The following is a 19,785-nucleotide window of genomic DNA, read 5'->3' on the forward strand; positions in this document are numbered from 1 at the left end:
GCTACGTATTCAGCTACACCTCTCCCCACAGAGGTCTGAGGTGAGGGAAGCTATATTTTGATACGGTACTTTGGGATATAAAACAGGTACAGAGAATACAAGCGAAAAGACTTCGCTCAATAAATTGTTTTCTTCCTCTTGAGCCTTCCCATAAGAAGTAGGAAACTACATATTAAATACGCCTTTTGTTCTTCGAGACTTAATTTTTTTTTTTTACTACTAAATAGTAACGCCCTGCATTGTTCTCCATAGCACCATTGTACAGCATACAAATACATTCTCGTCAGTAGCTCAATGATCTTCCTTCCCTTCATGGGGATGCTGCAGAGAGGGCGAAGGCTGCAGGAAATGCCTGATGGAGGTACGTAGTGGAGTGATGGAGTTCCTTGGTGCTGAGCTCACTTTTGTCTTCAGATGTCAAAAAGCATGTGAGTCCAACATGAACCAAGATCAGTAACAGCCCAACATCGCTTACCTCTGAACAAGTCTCTTTGATCCCTATGTCTGAGCTATACACATCTCTGAAGTAGCAGGGTTTTGTAAAATATGCCTAAATTTTATCATGCTTTGATGTGTTTATACGAACAAATCATTGCAAAGGCATTTGGCTCCAGGAGGTGCTTTCAAATGGCTAGCAAAATTTCGTTCTAAAATATGTATAGAAATTGAATTTACCCATTGAAACATAGAATTATAACTGAGAAGGGACCGACATGTGGAAAGATTAATATACACAACCCATAATAGTCTCTAACATAATAAGGGTTCAGAGTTCAGGGTACATAATTTGACAAAGAAAAAAAAAATACAGTGAAAATTTATGTCTGTCCATGATCAGAACACCAAGTTTTTTCTTTGCTTTGGTAGTATCTTTCTGACCTCTTCTGGTGCTTTGACTTGCTCTGATCTCACACTTTTGCCTTCTATAAAAATGCTGGTGTGAAGAGTGCAGATTCTTAAAGGCACCAAAATCCTGACCAGGAGTTCCACACTTAAAGAGAGCGTACTGACCCCTCCCCCACATCTAGACACTATGGTGGCTGAAGAACAGCAACAGTGACAGCAAGGGTGGGGCCTACAGAGGCCAAGAGTTTCCCAGAGGCAGCAGTCAGCCCCCCCTGAGCTGCCCAAGTCCTGAGTGCTTGCTCCAGTTTCCCTTCACACTTTATTTGCAAAGTTGCAAGTTAAAGATAAAATGATGAAATGTTTCAAGATTAGTACGCCAGCAATAAAGCATTAGCAAAGGGCCCCCTTCTAAGCTGCTGCTCCGAGCTGCTGAACTGTTCCCTGACCCCTGAAGCTAGCTTGCCCTACATCATCAATAATCAATTAGAAAATAAAAGCATCGTATTCACAGCAAAATTATCTACTCTGAGTCTTTCATAACTGGGTGTTGTGCTGTACATACACAATTAAAGGTGTAAAAAGGTTTGATAAAGTATGAAATGCTTTTGAAAGACATAAATAAGAAGCTGTCTTAGGGTTTCTATCGCTGTGCAGAGACACCATAACAAAGGCAACTCTTATAAAGGAAAACGTTTAATTGGGGCTGGCTCACAGTTTCAGAGGTTTAATCCATTATCATCATGGTGGGAAGCATGGCGGCGTGCAGGCAGACACGGTGCCGGAGAAGGAGCTGAGAGTTCTACATTTTGACCCCCAGGCAGCAGAAGTGACTGTGAGGACCATTCACTAGGCATAGCTTGAGCATATGAGACCTCAGAGCCCGTCCCCCACAGTGACACACTTCCTCCAACAAAGCCACACCTCCTAATAAGGTGTGTGGGCCAGGCACTGAAACACACGAGCCTAGGGGGGCCATTCCTGTTCAAACTACCACATTCCACTCCCTGTAGCCACAACATAATGCAGAAATGCTTTCAGTCCAAATTCAGAAGACCCTATATTCTGCAACAGTCTCAATCCTGTTTAAAAGTCCAAAGTTTAAAGTCTCTTCTGATTCAGTCTCTTAACTGTAATCCACTGTAAAAGAAAAATGAAAAATCAGGTCACGTACTTCCAGCATACAATGGCACAGGATATAAACTACCTTTCCAAAAGGAACCATAACGAGGAAATAATGGATCGAAGCAAGAAGGAAAACCCATTTTCCAAGGCTTAGTCCACTATTGTCATGGTGAGAAGCATGGTGCCATGCAGAGAGACAAGATGCTGGAGAAAAATTTGAGAGTTCTACATCTTGATCTGCAGGCAGCCGACATACCTGTGAGCCACACTGTGTAGCTCGAGCATATGAGATCACGAAGCCTGACCCCACAGTGACACACTTCCTACTCTACTCCAACAAAGCCACTTTTCCTAATAACGCCATTGCCTACGGGCCAAGTGCTCAAACAGTTGAGCCTATGAGGATCATTCCTATTCAAATCACCACAGAATCTGAGTAAGTGAAGAAATGTGTTGTGTTAATGTGCGAGAAAAGTCTCTATAAAGGCATGATTTCCCCCGAAAAACATTGTATATGGATTCAAAACACTACCAGTGGGACTTTAAAATGGAGAGAGGAAAACGTATTGTTAAAATTTACATACAACAGGGAAATAGGATGATAATAATAGCAAAGTTAATTCAAAGAAAGAATATTTTTTTCTCCAAATCAACATTTGACATTTTATCAAACCAAGAAAAAAAGATGATAATAGAAGAATGAAATAAAGTCAGTAGAGAAGCTTGGTTTTGTGATGCCAACTTGTAGATTGGTTTTCAGTGTATCTAAATTGAGTGAGTCAGAACACATACGGACCAAAGGACACACAGGCTGGTGGCTGTCCTGAAGTGCATTGAGGTGGGGTATTTTTGCTAACAGATTGGCAGGCAAGGCCAGCAAGAGCTTGGGGTTCCTTGGGAGAAGGTCTCTTGAGATCTAGGAAAAATGTGGGGGTGGAGAATCTCCACTGTTCATCCCCCACTCGCAACACAGTTGGCCTGGAACGGCATGCCCCCTGACCACTGTGATTTAGCTGGTGTAAACCCCTGAGGGGCATTCTGTTTCTAGAGGTGCCTTTGTTTCAGCTCCCTGTCACGGTGCTGCACTCCAAGGCATGCTACAGTTGCCCTTGAGACCTATAAGACGCAAAGGGGTAAAACAGGGCCTGTCCAAAGCTACCTCTCCCCTCAAGGCCCAAAGGTCTATGTGGAAAATGGGGTGCAAAGACTGTGGGAGCCAGAGAGGATAGGTGACTCCAGGGAAACAAGATTTTCCAGACACAACAGGACAGATGCACACATGAACTCACAGCGACTTTGACAGCATGCGCAAGAACAGCACCAGCTCAAGCTACACAAAACTCTCAGCTCTGAAGGAGAGAAGGGGACAGGAAGTCTCCCATTCCTTCCCACGAAGCTATTCCTAACTCATAATTGTTGAGAAAGGGAAACTGTTTCTTTCAATGCAGTGACGCTGAGTACAGCAACCACACTCCAGGGAAGGCCCCATGCTCCATAGTTGGCCAGCCCAAACCATTTTTGGGTGTGTCATGTTTCGGTCTCGGTGTTTTGTTTTGGTTTTTTTCTCATTTGATTTTAGTTTGATGTGAAGTCAGCTGAGTGGTTGACGAGGGAGAGGGAAGCATAGAAGTGTTCCCTCTACACTGTTGGCTTCTGACTCACAAGCCATGCTTTTTACTTCCCTATATTAACATATGCAGATTCTCAACATAGAAAGTGTCTGACAAATTCATTTCCTATTCTCCTGGATTAGTTCAAGTACCCGAGAGCTTTGACTGCTGCCTCTCAGCTCTATGTTCTGCCCTGGACGTCTAGTACTCTGAGTGGCCCCTGGCTCCCGCCAACCTACAGACATTGTTTTTGTTTTCCTCTCTTGTTTTGCAATGCAGTTTCCAGCTTTTCATGTCAACATCACTATTTGAGTTTCACTTACCCTTTTGTTGTCGCCTCTACAATTCTCTACTGGTTTGTAGCTTATTTCTGCCCTATGATCTCGACGACGTAAGCTGACTGCCAGCCTAGTCACAACTCTTTTATAAGAAATCTGTCTTTGGTCTTTGTCTTTCATTTTGTTTATGTTATTTGCTCTGATTGTCGATTGTTTATCTGTGATATAGCTAGCTAATATTTGTTTTGTCTATCTTCGAGGCTTAATATGCTTTATTCATTTTTTTTGAGGAGATACGCTTTCATCTAAGCCAAGAAAATCCTCATCCATAATGTCCTCCTTCATCTCCTCCTCCCCTCTAATTTTGTCTAGCAGTTAACTGAAGAATTCTAACAATCCCAAAGGATGCTACAGCCCATGGGGCAGCTGCTAGCCATAACTTTTCAGTATACCCATGCAGTCGTGAGGATCAGATTTCCATCCCTGTAAGGACTTGAGGTTCAAGCTCCCCACACTACACATTGCCATCAGCTCAGTCTTCGCAGCAGTCTCACAGGGCATACGCTTGTGGTGTATTTAGTTGCTGCTCTAAGTTCACGCTTCCCTTCTGGATTGGCCCCTGCACACAGCACGGTGTTTATTCCCAAATGAACTGCCTCAAACCTGTTTGCTGTACTTGAAGGCATGCGCATGTGTTGCAGGAGGTATCTTTCCACACATCTACTTTATTTCAAAGATCTTATGCTCAAAACATTTTAAAGGCACAAATCTTAAAACAGAATTGCATGCTATGGTGTATGAACCAGCAATTTGTGTTTGGAAGCTGAGTAGAATCCATGACCATAAGAATGACCGAAAGAATTTCTGCTCCCAACCCTTCTTAACACCAGATAGAGCCACGCTTCCTCAAATCAGGGGGAAGGAATTTACTGGTAGACTTTAAGAGGCATATGCTGTCGCTCAGGGCAAACAAGTACCTAATGATTTTAAGATGTGGCTCCTTGTTCCTGTAGGTCATCGGGACATGGAGCATGTCCTGTGTCCCCCCTCAAAAGAAGAGTCATTAGTAACAGGTTTCCGTGTAGCCCGTCAAATGGACCCTACTGTTTGTTGTCTCTCCTCATACATCTTCCTTTACCCCTCTCTCCAATCCCCCTGCCTACTTAACCCTCTCACCCCAGCCTCTCCCCTGTATCTCCATAACAATATATTTTATGTCTCCTTGTTTGGGACATCCTCTCCTTTTCCCAGTCCCTTACTAGGTGTCTAACCTCTGTGGTTATACAGACTGTAGCATGCATATCAAAGGATTAAATATATGCGGCAAATAGGTTACGCATATGAAAGAAATCTGAATGGGAGACAATATTCCCAGATGAAACCGCTAGTTAGTGCTAGGAATGAGTTACATCTGGTTGAGTTGTTGGCCAAAGAGCCTCATAAAAATCCCCAAACAGCTCTGGCAATTGCTCTCAATTACTCTCAACAAATTGATAGCAAAGTCCTATTGATGAAGACACTTATATATCTCCAGTGCCTAGGGGGAAACCAAATGCTCTTGTTCTGCTAAAGGAACAGCAATAACATGATTCCTAATGACATTCCTCTACACCCAAATCACTGTCTCTATCAGCCATCTTCAGAGGACTTCTTTTTTTCAGTAGATGGGAATTGACACAGAGACCCACAGCTGGAGAACGTGTGGAGAAGGAGGGATATTGGAACACATGGTATTAAATGGGATGTCCTTATCAGACCCCTCCCCACAGAGAAGAGAGACCTATATGGAAGATGAGACAGAAACATTATAAGAGCCACAGGGGGTGGATGACTCAAAGGAAACTTTGCCTTCCAGACACAACAGGAGTGGTATGAATTCACAGATACTGTGGCAGAGCAAGCCAAATGGGGCCCAGAACTGCAAAGGGAAAGTGGACATGATCTTCCATCCCTAACCAAGAGACTATCTGCAATTAGGACCTACACATCAGTGGATGCCCCATGCCTAGGAGTTGATGTCCAGTATAACATGAACTGAATTTTATTTTTTGCAGGCTTTTTGTCTCATATAGATTTGTTTGAGCGTTTTTGCCTTTTGCTTTCTGTTTTGGATTCCAGTTTCGTGTGTGTGTGTGTGTGTGTGTGTGTGTGTGTGTGTGTGTGTGTGTGTGTTTTAGAAGTCAGAACTGGGTATCAGATTTCCTTGCAAGTTGCATCCCCTTGGACTTACATGTGGATGTGGGCTGCTAGACGTGGAACCAAAAGTGGGTCCTCTGGAAGAGCTACAAATGCTCTAGAGGACTGAACATGTTTGAAACAGGGTTTCACCATGAATCTCAGGCTGGGCAGGAGCTTGCTAAGCAGCCCAGAGGACTCTGAACTTTCTGTTCTCTCGCCTCAACCTCTCCAGTGTTGCAATTTCAGACTTTGTTCAGAAGCCCATTCCTCCCAGCCCAAGGGAAACCTTTGGTTAACGGATACCTCTAGGGTTTGTTTGCTTTGTATTTATAGTTACAGAGGCTTGGTCCACTATTGTCAGGCCTTTATTAAGAGTCACTGTGGTCGTGCTGTCTCTTTATAGCAATGGAGCATTGATCAATACATATAGCAAGTAAAACTGGGTGAATTTGGCCTGTGAAGGAAGAGAAGGAGATGAGGAAGAATAAGGAAAGAGGAGGAGAGGGGAAGAGGTGAGGGAGGCAGAGGGAAAGGAGTCATTAGAACCATACTCCTTTGAGAGGTCTAGCAGGCCTGAGCCAAGAGTGAACTTCATGGAACATGGCTGCCATAAGGCCAAGGAACACTATGGAGCGGCCCACAGGGAGAAATATAGAAAGTGGGAGGCAAATTACCTGCCTATTACACAGCAGCTCCTATCTGTAAAGGTGGCTCTTTCTGATTAAACTAAACCTTTATTTTCTAAACTCCCAAAACAGAAGGGGAAAAAAAAAATCAAATACAGTGGAGAAAGTACAGACCCAGAGGAACGCAGTGGCCTGGTCCCCTCTCCTGATAGGGGAATGACTGAGGCTGCCCCAGAGCCTGGGGCGTCTCATTTGAACCTTGTTGATATGCCGAGCAGATAAGAGTTCCTGACTCCTCAGAGTAAACACTGGAGGACCAAAGCTAAGTGCTGCTGTGATTGTTGCCATGGCTGAGTTGCTGTCCTTCTTTTACAAAGAGAGAAAGGGCTCATTTAAGCATTAAGCTCTTCATTCTTCACGTCTGTTTTGAGCCCTCGGATGTCTACAACATTCTTAACATTGCCATGTTATAGAAACATGCAGAAAACTGAACGCCAATTATAAAGAACTGGATGTTTATGTTTACCTTTTATCATGTAAAAATAAATAATACACAGTCCCATAATTATTTTCCAGCAGTCAATCCTGCTATCATGTGACAGTTTGACTTTAGTTTTTGTCTAAGGATAACCATATATGAATGGAGAAGAGTTGGCTGTCAGTGTGGTGTGTCTTAGGAGACAACAGTATCCTCAGTCTAGGCAAGGTTGGAGGTTCCATCTCTCTCCTTGACCAGTTCCCCTTAGAGAAGCAGGACAGGGTGTAGCAGACGTCTTTCTAAGGGAATAGGGCAGCTCAGGAGCCAGTGCTCAGGGAGCCACAAGGTGGTGTTTCTTTAACCCCTGGCTCATTTAACCCTTAGAACACTTTTCCAGAAATGAGGCCTGAGAAGACCTTGAAGATACTTACAGTCACCCAAAAGATATGAACAGCAGACAAGTATGTGATGAAACATCAAGTCTGTTCTGTTCCCATCCTGTTGCTATCCCAAGAACATCATACACACACACACACACACACACACACACACACACACACACACACACACACACACACATGTTGTCCACTAAGCAAAGAGTTCCTAGGTACTTATTTACCTTTTATGATAACCAATTACCCCAGTTTTGGTGTATTAAACATGAAGACAAACAGCAGCTTATCCCAAGGAGACTGGGTAAAGAATAAGTTACTTTAAGTGAAGGACCCAAAGGGCAGAGCTGCCTCAGTCACTAGAGGCAGAATATGACTATGACCACATACATTTTGCCTTTTTTTCTACTGGAGAAGACACTTTTTTCTGAATTTTTATATTTCCACCGCTCTAGTCTTTGCAGCTCCTTCAACACTCCTAAATTTTCTTCTGTGACCCACAATATTGAGGCCCCAAAATATTTAAGAGATCATATATACATTTCCTTTTAAAGTTCAACAAACTCTCAAAATGAAATGTCTTTTATTTCTTCCTACACATACTCTTTCTTTCTGGATCATCAAAAGAAAAAAAAAATGAAAGGAGGCAAAAATCAATTCTATTTCATGTTTGGTTTTCAGCAAAGTGTGAGAATTATCTGAACCATTTCCTTGTTCTATATAGGGAAATATGTTTTCCATGGCATGGTTGGCTGGAACCACATAGGTAAAATAAAAAGTCTTCAAACTACTTCCCTTCAGATCCAGAAATGATGAGCAATTTGACATCCTGTATCCCCCGACTGCAAAGCAGAAACCTCTCTGTCAGGAGCTATTCTTGCAGTATTATACCCCTAATGTTATGGGAAGTTGTTTGAGGCAAAAGGCAGCTGTAATAATGGGATTGTGTTTCGAAAAAGAGCTGGCTGTAAGGCCATGCTGTAAATGAAAAGCATCATAAAAGAAACGTTCCCACTCTTAAGAAACAGTGAGACTGCTGGAATAACTCATTGCAGGCTGTTTTTATAGCCCTCTAATTCTGTTTTTAAAATCAAACACGACTCTAAAAGAATAGCTCACTCTGAGTTGGGAAGAAAGCCAAGCCTGGGCAATTTATACAGAGTCTCAGATCTTACTAAATACAAGCCATTCATTCAATCAATCAAAGCAGCAAATACTGAGCACTAACTATAGATATTTCATTATGCGATGAGGCACACCTCTCCCCTCCCCCAGCGAAGTTTCCAGTCAGGCAAAGACAACAAGCATAATGAGGTAAATAGCCTACAAGACAAACGAAGAGCCTGGCAATGGAAGAAGCAGGTAATAGTCGCAGCCCGGGAGGATTTCATTCCAGAGGAAGCAGCATTTACTGAGCCTTGGAGAATGAGGGCAGAAAATATTCTTGATAGGAAACAAGAAGGCGCACTGACCCAGGGTAAGGGTGAACAGAAAAGGCAAACTCTGTCAGGGATGTGGGAGAAACTCTGAGAGCAGCCAAGGGAGTTGTTAGTGTAGAGCCAGCACAAGGCCATACTGGTCAGCATAGACTTGGAGCTGTAGCCACTGACTGGCTGATGGAGTCAACTGCTTCCCCAAAGGGGAAGCTAATAATGAAGGCCTCACAAGTCTGTTTTGTAGACAGAGATTAACAGTGAAGATATTCTTTATGGACTGAGCGTTAACACTCCACGTTCCAGGCCAACTTCAGCATCCTCTGAGTAAAAGACAGAATTCTTCATTTTGTTTTGTTTATGTCCCTCATCTCTGACTTCATCTTAATTTTTCCCCAAAGTCTCGGTTTCCCCTTTTTCTCATTTCCTCACATAAAAATATTTTGTATTATATTTATTTTGCTGTATGACAGTGACCTTATAAATGAACATACCATAAAGGTACAAACAGCAAAGGCGGGCACAGGACAAGTACATGTATTAGAAATCAAATCAGTAATATTTTCTAAATAGACCACCCTACAGATCAGTCCCTGGTAATCCTTACAATTCCTATAGTTTCCACAGCTCAGAAAATTTTCACACAGCTAGCTGATCGTATCAATCACATCCAACAGTTACAAGTAACGTGACCTTCTATAATAGCTTCTCTTCCAAACAAGAAATGAGATTTCTTAATATGGGTATATTTAGAGAGCAGGCAAAAATGTTTTTAACCAACACCAAAACAACAGCCAGACTTCCTTCTACAGTACACCAAATCAGTGCTTGTGACAGCATTCTGACACTGCCATGTCAAAACAGTGTGCCATGCCCAACTTTGACACAACCATGTAGTAGTAGAGATGGTGAATGAGTCACATCAAGGTCCCATGCGTCTTCAGATGATTCATCCATGTCCCATCAACTAGGGGCATGTTTTATGTTTACTAGGCTGAAAATCAGAGGATTAATCCATTCATGCATGGCCCATAATGCTTTCTGCCCAACCCACTTTGCTCGATTTGTAGAACTGCAAACATTTGAAGACTACATTTAATTGTATGTATGGTAAATATGGTAAGAGTAATTATGGGGGAGGTGCCTCTGTGAAGAAGAACACTGCACAGTCATCAGGACCTGAGTTTGAATCCTTGTCACCCACATAAAAAGGAACCAGAAGTGGCCGTGAGCACATATATAGCCCCAGCATTTAAGTGGAGGCAGAGACAGGAGGATTTGGGGGCTTTCTGGCCAGCTAGCCTAGACAAAGTGAGTTCCACATTTGGTGAAAGATTCTGCCTGTCTCCAGGTACAAAGGCAGAGAACGGTAGAGACAGGCATTCAGCATCTTTCAGTGGCATGGCCTCTTGCATTTACTCATGGGTATACACATACAGCACAAGTACACACATGAGCAATCTTTTCAAAAGTAAGTATTGAGGCGACAACCAAGTGGTTTGCTCCATAGCATCAACGTGAAACAACAAAAAATGAAAAGCAAAGAGAATTCAAGCTGAAATGTCTTGAATTCTGTAAATATTTGCTGTGTGCATTGGGAAGAGACAGTTGGTTTTACGTGTGTTTGGCTGGCTGATTATCTTACCTATTATGGCACATTATCTAAACATCTATTGAAGTAGACGCTTCATGGTAAAAAACCACACGCCTTTGCTCTGAATGCCTGGAAACGGGATGGGCACGGATGGTCTATATCGTTAAAGGAAGTCCCTGCTTTGAAGTATAAAGGAATCATCACATAGAGACAGTCTCCAGCAGTCAGCTTGGCCATATGTAATCCCCAGCCAGTACCTCTCCTCCCAAAAAGTAATGGGGAAAAAAAATAAAGCCAGGAAGCTTTCAAACTTCCACCTGCATTAGCATGGCAGGGCATAACAGTTTGGAAACCATTTCTGCTTAATGAACACCCACATTTGCATTTGAAGAGGACCTCGGGGGGCCGTAAAGTCAGCACAGCATAGATAATTCTGAAGCCAACCCTTCTCTCCTACTAAAAGGTCCTTTAACTATAAAAACCAATTTTAATAAAAGGCATCTGTACTCAGGATCTTCCATTATACAATACACTTCATCATAACATAAAGTGTTTGGCCCGGAAACTAACTTTATACGGAATTCCGAGCAGATTAAGTCATTATTAGTCATGACTGCATATTGAAAATCATGTGTTCATCCCTCATCAAACGAGGGTCAAAAACAAAGCCTGGATTAAATTATAGGGACTAATTACTCTGTTGCCCATTTACTCAGTGTCCACAGGAAGAACAGGACTGACAGTGAAGGCCATCTCCTCTCTCATCTTCACAGGCACTGACTGCAAGGTGGTAAACAGCAAGCCACTGAGGAAGGAACATTTGGAGTTGGCTATAACCTGCCTGAGCGACAACACTCTGAGTTGAACACAGTAGGAAGCAGGAAAGCGTGAGGCCCAGTCATCCCAGTAGGCAAGATCAAGGCTGCCAGCCTCTGCGTCCCCCCACCCCCAAAGTCCTGAAGCCCATAAGGCACGTGTCTTTCTCGGATTTTAAATCAATTGTTCCCAGGAATTTTCTTCCACATTTTAAAAATAGCACTTCTTCGGTAAGCTCTTCCTTTAGACCCTATCTAACACTAGCTACCTCCTTGTGTCTTCATCCTACAACAGTGGTTCTCAACCTTCCTATTGCTGTGACCTTCTCATACAGTGACCCCAACCATAAAATTATTCTCATGATACTTCATAACTGTAATTTTGCTACTGTTATAAATTGTAATGTAAATATCAGTGTTTTCTGATGATCTTAGATGACCCATGTGAAATGTTCTAACCCCAGAGGAGTCTTGAGAGCCCCACAGACAGCTGACAGAGAAGATGAAGGAAAGAGGGATCCGTCACAGAGAGGAGTGAACCAGAAAAAAAAAAAAACATGTCACGGAAGCCAAAGGAGACGGGGGTTTTCAGGCGGGTGGGAGCAGTGTCAACCACAGCAGAGCGCCCAAGAAGAATGAGGCTGAGAAAAGGCCACTGGGTCTATAATTGTACAAGTTCATTTTTCATGTCAAGCAAACAGCAGATTCAAAAAGGAAGTGTAGTGCTGAAGGGGGCTAGTAAAAAAGGTCAACTTGAAGCCTGAAGTAGCAAAAAGGAAAAAAAAAAAGTTAAATGAAATGTAAGCAATATTTTACTAGTAAGTCCTAAGATACACCAGAAAACTTAAAGCCTTCTTCAATTAATAGCAACATAACTAACAAATCATTTACATAACCGAGGGAACTTAATAAGCCAACCATAACTGTCAACATTTGCTAAGTATCGCAGAACAAAAAGAAATGAGAGGCAAGAGCTTAAGATAAATGAAAACTAATCCAATTCACAAGCAAATGGAAATGCCATGGGCCCAGAGAACATTTATGTGTGGGATTTTGTTTCAAGATCCCAAATTTAACAAGCTAAAATTAAGTGGCATAGCAGTCAACAGTTTGAGATGAAGAATTTCCTTTTATTGGGATTTTTTTTTCATTTCTTTCTTTCTTTCTTTCTTTCTTTTTTAAAGAATAAAACAAGAACAAAGCCCCCTAAAGTTACTTAGTCTCCAGAGAAGCAAGTAGTTCTTGTACTGTAAAGATAAGCTCGTCATGGGGTTGAGGGGACTGGAGTCGTCTTTGCTGCTCTTATTCCCAGCCTTCTCCAGGCCCTGCTGTCCAGCTCTGCATCCATGCTTGCAAGTGGGGGTTTACTGCCCGAGCTTCTGCAAGCAGCCAGAGAAATGTGAGTGAGGTCTGGCACCCTTCTCGTGTTTTCAGTGCCCCCCTCAGTTCAGTTCACAGGTGATTTAAACAAAATTGTATCAATTTTTTAATTATTTAATTATATTTAATTATATTTTATTTATATTTTATATTTACTTTTATTTATATATTTCTATATAATTATAATTTATATATTTATATATTATAATAATATATATAAACATATAGATATTTATATGTAATGTTTTTATTAATTATTAGTAAGTTGCCCATCATTAAAAGGAGGCTGAAGGATAAAGCAGAATTGAATGAGTGCTTTGCATTCGCAATGAACTCAGATCAAATACTGGCTCCAACCCTTCCTGCCTGACCTTAGTCAGTTACCAATGATGGTGGTGGGGAGGATCTAAGATGGCAGCGTCAATCACACACTGTGTCTGATCAACAAGACAGCAGCAACTAAAGGACCAAACTGTGGGTTGCAAAACACCAGCGCTGGTGTTTCCTAGGTGAAGGAGATGACACAGGGTGAGAGTCGGGGAGGTCGAATGAGAATGTCCCTAATAAGGTCATATGTTTGAAAACTTGGTCTGCAGTTAGTGAGGGAACTATTTCAGGAGGATTAGGAGGTATGGCTTTTCTAGAGTAGGTGTGGCCTTGATGGAGGTGGTGTGTCACTAAGGGTGGGGCTTTGAGGTTGCAAAAGCGCAAGCCGCGGCCCAACCCTGGCCCCTCTCTCTTTCTCTCTGTCTTCTGCCTGCAGATCAGGATGTAAAGCTCTCAGCTACTGCTCCAACGCCATGCCTTTCTGCTTCCTGCTGTGATGAGCATGGACTCACCCTCTAAAACTGTAAGCAAGCTCAACAGTTAAATGCTCTCTCTTAAGACTTGCTTTGGCCATGGTGATTCTTCATAGTAATAGAACAGTGACCAAGACTCTCCCTCTCCCTCTCTCTCTCTCTCTCTCTCTCTCTCTCTCCCTCTCCCTCTCCCTCTCCCTCTCCCTCTCCCTCTCCCTCTCCCTCTCCCTCTCCCTCTCCCTCTCCCTCTCTCTCTCTCTCTCTCTCTCTCTCTCTCTCTCTCTCTCTCTCTCTCTCTCCCTCCCCCATAATCCAGTCCTCTCCTATTCTTCTCAGCCCCCTCCTGCCCACCAAATCCCCTTTCACCCTGAGCCAGCCTCTTCCTTCCTTGACTTCTCTCTGCCGCCCATATCGGGCAGTACAGGGGTTCTCCCCTCAGCTGCTCACAGTCTGACCCTTTCTGACACTTCATCCTAAAGGCCTTGTGTTTTGCTTCCTCAGGAAGCCACATATCTACAGAGACAAACACCATGAAGGAACAAATAAGCTATGTGCATAGTCATGGCGATCCAACCGGAACTGCTGGAATGAAGCTTTGGTGATGAGGAAAGCAAGGTCAGCCACCCATGGAGAAGCCAAAGGGCCATGTGGAACTTTCTCTTATTACTAGGACAGCTTTTCTGGCCAGCTCCTGCCTCACAAGTCACTGCAGTAAGTGTACAGACATCATAGAATGTCGGAAGTCCTCAATAACCCTGAAGGGTTCCTCGTGCTTAAGACACTCTCACTTGGCCTTGGGTTCCTCGCCTCAATCCGAACTCACCAGAGACCAAGCTAACACTGAAGCTAGAAGCAGAGAAAGAGCATGCGGGAGATGGTAACTTGGTTTTTTATTTTATTTTATTTTATTTTTAGCTTCTTGCATGTTAAGTTCATTCCTAAAAATCTGGTAGGTGAAATCTTAAGAATGTCTGACAGTAAAGCTCAACTGAAAGGATGTGATCGCTTGAGGGCCAGCAACTCCAAAGCTGCGTGGAAGAGGCTCAGCAGCCAGGTGCTCTTTGCTTAAGCTCTTTGGTTTGCAGGAAATTCGACAGACTATTTGAAAACCACCTTAAAGCAGTAATAAGTAGTTCAAACTGTAAAACTCAGCAGAAGAGGCTATATTTCGAATCTCATTCCCTAAAGTTAAACCCTTTTGAATTAGATCAGTAATTTAATTAAGAACCTGGTTAGCAATGAAGGAACAAATTTTGGATCGCACCAACACTGCTCAAGACACAAACATGATTAATGGCTTGTTGGATAACAAGAAGACTTTTCTTAGAATGAACATGTTACTCTAAATTATACTCTTAGATTATCCAGGGCAGGCTGTGGTGGCAGGATAAAAAAAATTATAAATATGCATATCTACAAACAAAGCTAAGATAGAAAGGAAATTTTAAAAATTGGGAAGAAGGTCAAAGTTAGGGCAGAGTCTAGAATTTAACCCCCATGTACTGCCAAGGAAAAGAGTGGCGCCTCAATTGTGGCACACCTAACTGCTGGTGTAGTCACAACTTACACATGATTGCTCAGAGCCTGGCACAGGCTGGGGTTGTTTCTTGTTACTGCTTTCAATTGGCTCAGCCAGTATCTGGTGGTCAGGGGCCAGGCTATAGGCTAGCTTCTTCAGCCATGGAGTCATAACTCATTAGTGTACCCAAAGTCCACTGCCAGATCAGCCAAGCCCTCTTGTTTCCATACAGATACACCAATCAGCCCATAGTAGGATCTCAACAGCAGTGTTTCCCATTGACTCTTGGAAGTATTTAATGTTCGTCATTCAAAATCAGATTGTGTAGAATATAATGAAAACAGAAAATTTCTGACCCTTCTCCATACTCTGAATTTCACTACCCTTTGAAGTCAGACTTTAGTCATTGGAGCTCATAAAAAAAAATGTTCAACACCTTTTTTCTGAGTTTTCAATTGTAGATATTAAATTTTTGACTGAGTAATACGGAAACTAAGACTATCACCTCATTTACATTTTGTTCCCTCTCTCTTCCCATAATTCTTATTGGCCATGTCACCTTAATCTCTCTTCTCTGTGCACCACGGATTCCATGGTAACCTTCCATGCATGATTCCGTTAACTTTCCACTGCATCTCTTAAATTTCATCATGTTACATGATGACATCACGACCCAGCTCTACTCTCGCGTCATCCCCACCTCTGTCATCAACTCAGCCACCACTTTCTGTGTTTGTAGTAGGTTACAAACTGGAGCTATAGCCAATGTTCAGCATGTTAACCTATACATTCATTGTAAACATTTATATATGATAAAGACAGCACTTAGGACATTATAAATATGATCAAGTCATGTCACTGCAGCCAAACAGAAGGAGGGACTAGGGATGAGGTCAGAGTAAGCATGAAGATTTAGGAGCCACCTCAGGAGCTGTAGCCTCAGCTACAGAAAGAAACAGCTTGATAGTCTGCGAGGAAACAGGCCTCCTGACGAGAGGCATCTTTTAATTGTTATCACATTTATTTATTCTCTATCCTGCGTGGGTAGGGATTGAACAACTTGCAGGAGTTGGTTCTCTTTCCAATATGTGAACCCCCAGGATCAATTTCAGGCCATCATGCTTGGCAGCAAGGATCTTCATTCACTGAGCCTCTTCTCCGCCCAATAGTCATCTTTTAAGGAATTTTTTTGCTGGGCCCGCAGATGCAGATGCTGCTGTGGGTAACAAGAGCCCTTGACAGGCAAGCACGTGGGCCTGAGTTTGAATGCCTACCCAGCATATTCACATCAAAAGCTGAATGTGGCCACATAGCCACAGAACTCTGAGGAACGGCCGGAGGGGGATCAGTAGCATGTCAGCCTACTTGCAGGTTCAGTGTGGAATCCTGTCTCAAGAAACTAAGGCAGGATACGCGACATCCTTCTCTGACTACTAATGTGCATTCCTGGGTGCATTCTCTCATGTGCACATGAACATACAACACATGCCTGCACATGCACGCACACATTTCATTTTGCAGCATCAAAATACTTGCATGTTAGACAAACATGGAAAACTGTTTACTGTAGCCACTGAGCTCTAGATGTTAAAAACAGTATCTCGGATTTGGCCTGAATAAATGGATATATTTTTTAGTTTTAAAAAAAGGATGCAATTAAAAGAAGCTCATTTTAAAAAAAGAAAAAAAAAGGTCATTATAGCTTCAAGTTCAAACTCCATTGATGATGAGTAAGCTTCCCGGAAGATTTTGGTAATAGGATCCATCAGCCTCCTTGTCCCCATCTAAACACTGCTGAAATCACCTATCCTGGGCTGCTTTGTGAACATCAAGTTAGGAAGCATCGGTGAAACTGTACTGTGAATTATAAGCTGCTGCACACAAACGAGGCAATATCCTCATCACTAAGAAGCATGGATGCTGCTTCTGACTAAGTGGAAACACAGTACAGATGCCTGACATCAAATCAAGGCCATTTGGAGAGGAAGGAATCAAAGCAGACTCTGCATAGATTTGTGTGGCACCTTTGAAAGGACCGGAAAGCTGCACAGCCAGTCAAGAAGCCTGCCGCTTGGGATAGCTTGTTCGGTGCAGCAATAGTTTTATGCAAGATATAGATTCAGCAAGGAGGCCTGCTCTTCCCTGAGACTTGTCATGGACATTATTTGCAAAACCTCTAAACATGGTGTCTCATTGGTCAAATGAAAACAAAATAAGAACAGATTTTGACATGTTTGTTTCATAGACCCATACCTGAGTCCGACCCAATATAAGGAGTTGACTTGGTTCATTCAATCCCCTCAAAGGGAATTTCTAAATGTGTAGGAGGTTCAATTGTTTAAATGACCTTTAGTGTTACTTTGGGCTGACTTCCTAAATGCCAATAAGCACTCATATCAGCTTAGCACATATAACACACAATCCTGTGACAATAGAAAGGAAAGCAGTCAGAACAATATACCCTAGAAACGCAGAAGGGTAGGTAGGACTTATCTACGGCGCAAGTTATTGTGTATCCCACTAAGAACCCTCAGCACCAAGCAAAGAAAATACCAAAATCCTATTCTTCTAGCCAGGGGGGTAGGGGGTGTTGACTTAAAGGCTCTAGGTCACTGTTAAGACCAGCTCCCTTAGTGTTTGCCTTTTCTTAAGGTTAATACAGACAACCCTGGAGAAAGAAATCATTAAGCTAGTTCTGGGATCTGCTGAGACCAAAATATGCCTGAGAAACATCTACATACCAATAAGCCAGTTGCCACCCAGCGCAGGACGATGGGACTCATTAGAACAGCAAACCTGCTGAACTCCCGGCCATCTCCACTCACATTAAGAGGATGTCTCTTTTACCCTTTATGGCAACTGGATTTTTCCTCAGCTGTTGATGAGAAGAATCTCAGTCTTTATTGAGTGGATATTTCCCTCAAGTGTTGCTCTCCTTAATGGCAATTTTACCCTATTATGTGTATGTCCCAGGGAGCTCAGGAATGTTAATGAATGTCAAGCCCACATCTCTCTCAGTGGCTGGATTTCCAAATGTGGCTGGAGCAGTGGCCTGCTGCAAGCGCACATGCTAATCAGGCTCCATCTGCACAGGAGGCTGCTTGCAGAAACAGACAATTATTTTGCTCCGTGCAGGGCTGCTTGGGGAGCAGGAGTAGCTGCAGAGAAGTAAATTCCCAGGGCTTAGGATGATTAGGGGCCCCCCAAAGAACACTTAAGTCTTTGAAATAAATACCAAAAAAAAAAAGTTTCCAAAAAGCATGAGACGAAAGTCTTGGTCCTTGGGTCCCTTCGCCACTTATTTCAAAGCCTTTTCCATCAGAGAAAATCCTTCCCTCTGACTGGCTCAGGGAGGAGGCCTGAAGCACGGGGAGACCTCCTGCCTTGCGCTCCCTCCGCAGTAGGTGTACAAGCCTCCCTTTCAACTAGGTGGGGAAGTGCTGAACAGGAGGCCTCAGACAATGCTGCACTGCAGACACCGCGGACTGGGGAATATTAATGTCTCGCCTGATGGAGTAATCGCTTCTTTACCGCAGTGTGCCCAAGGGGAGAAGTCACAAATGAATCACTGATCATCATCGAAATGTTGAATTTACAAACTACCACTTGTACTCTCTCGTGGCTCCAGTTACACAGATGGACACATTTATGGGTCTTCAGGCACCGAGAAATTCTAACCCAAGGAACTGCTTGACAGAAGTTGAGAAAACAGCAGAGGACTACGTGTCTCGTGTTTCGGCTCAACCTTGAAATATTTTGAGGAAGCAAAGGGGACACGCCACCAGCTAGAAGGGAACATGTAGGTGATCTGAAACTGCCCGTGTCACCATGTATTACTTCAAGGGAATCGAGCAACTGCCACATCACCCCAACCCCCAGACATTTCAAATATTCTTTCATATGTTTGCTTTATCTTAGCATTTGGAAAAGCCTGATGCTGGCCTCAAATGAGCAAATCCCTGGAAAGACATGGATTCAGCCTATCTGTGGTCGGTGTGGTGTCGAGGTCAGTTAACCAAGCCAGAGCAGACAATGAGCTCACTAGGGCCTGGAGTTTTCCAGGCACCCCAGGAATAGAGCAAGGTCCCCCAATCTCACTCCCCCAACCCCAGCATGGCTCAAGAGTTACTGTTGTTCTGGTAGTGACTAGGATCCCTGTCTCCTCTAGTCCCCAGTGCATTTCCAGGGGTTACCCATGGCCAGAGGAGGCTCTGTATGGTTAGAGAAGAGGTCAGCGAGGGTCCCTCACAAAGATTGGTACTTGGAGGCTCAATTCTGAAATGCACCCAGCGAAGGCTCCTGAGCACTCAGTAAATGGATAAAACCTGCGGGGGAGTGTTACCACTGCCTTGGGATGAATGCATTCACAGAAAAACTGAGTGACTGGAAAATTACACGTCCCTGTCACCTGTCACCTACTCTCCAGCCTGGAGGAAATAAGGCAGCTGCAGCCTAGAGGCTTCACCTTGGTGCTTAGTGCATTTGGCACCTTGCTGGCACTCCCTGTGGAAATTAGTTCAAGCCCATGCCCCAACCCCAGACAATAACTGCAGAAAAATGATGCACTGTGTACCCCGTGGACAACCTAATGGCCCAGAGCACTACCTTCGGAGGCCACCAGCCAACGTGCCCAAGAGAAATGGTGCCTATGCTGCTCTAGCAGCAATCCCATAATCACTTCTTGAGTCAGTAATGATGGAGCTAAGGTGGGAAT

At 43.3% G+C, this 19,785-nt stretch overlaps 1 long non-coding RNA gene across 1 annotated transcript in view; it reads right to left on the bottom strand.

Moving 5' to 3' along the window:
* LOC311594624 overlaps positions 1-19,785 on the bottom strand; it is a 69,056-nt gene that overhangs the window by 23,775 nt on the left and 25,496 nt on the right. The window lies entirely within an intron of this gene.

The sequence above is a fragment of the Acomys minous genome (assembly GCF_964271855.1).
Source record: "Acomys minous genome assembly, chromosome: 1".
Classification (NCBI taxonomy): Eukaryota; Metazoa; Chordata; class Mammalia; order Rodentia; family Muridae; genus Acomys; species Acomys minous.